Here is a 1,054-nt window from a genome sequence, read left to right on the forward strand (position 1 = left end):
TACCATGCTCATGGATCGGAAGAATCAATATAGTGAAAATGAGTATATTACCCAAAGCAATTTACAAATTCAATGCAATCCCTATCAAGATACCGGCGATATTTTTCACAGAACTAGAACAAATAATTTCAAGATTTGTATGGAAATACAAAAAACCACGAATAGCCAAAGCAATCTTGAGAAAGAAGAATGGAACTGGAGGAATCAATTTGCCTGACTTCAGGCTCTACTACAAAGCCACAGTCATCAAGACAGTATGGTATTGGCACAAAGACAGACATATAGATCAATGGAACAAAATAGAAAGCCCAGAGATAAATCCACATACATATGGACACCTTATCTTTGACAAAGGAGGCAAGAATATACAATGGAGTAAAGACAATCTCTTTAACAAGTGGTGCTGGGAAAACTGGTCAACCACTTCTAAAAGAATGAAACTAGATCACTTTCTAACACCGCACACAAAGATAAACTCAAAATGGATTAAAGATCTAAATGTAAGACCAGAAACTATAAAACTCTTAGAGGAGAACATAGGCAAAACACTCTCCGACATAAACCACAGCAGGATCCTCTATGATCCACCTCCCAGAATTCTGGAAATAAAAGCAAAAATAAACAAATGGGATCTAATTAAAATTAAAAGCTTCTGCACAACAAAGGAAAACATAAGCAAAGTGAAAAGACAGCCTTCCGAATGGGAGAAAATAATAGCAAATGAAGCAACTGACAAACAACTAATCTCAAAAATATACAAGCAACTCCTGCAGCTCAATTCCAGAAAAATAAACGACCCAATCAAAAAATGGGCCAAAGAACTAAATAGACATTTCTCCAAAGAAGACATACGGATGGCTAACAAACACATGAAAAGATGCTCAACATCACTCATTATTAGAGAAATGCAAATCAAAACCACAATGAGGTACCACTTCACACCAGTCAGAATGTCTGCGATCCAAAAATCTGCAAGCAATAAATGCTGGAGAGGGTGTGGAGAGAAGGGAACCCTCCTACACTGTTGGTGGGAATGCAAACTAGTACAGCCACT

Source organism: Oryx dammah, unplaced genomic scaffold (genome assembly GCF_014754425.2).
Source record: "Oryx dammah isolate SB20612 unplaced genomic scaffold, SCBI_Odam_1.1 HiC_scaffold_22, whole genome shotgun sequence".
In the NCBI taxonomy this organism is placed as follows: Eukaryota; Metazoa; Chordata; class Mammalia; order Artiodactyla; family Bovidae; genus Oryx; species Oryx dammah.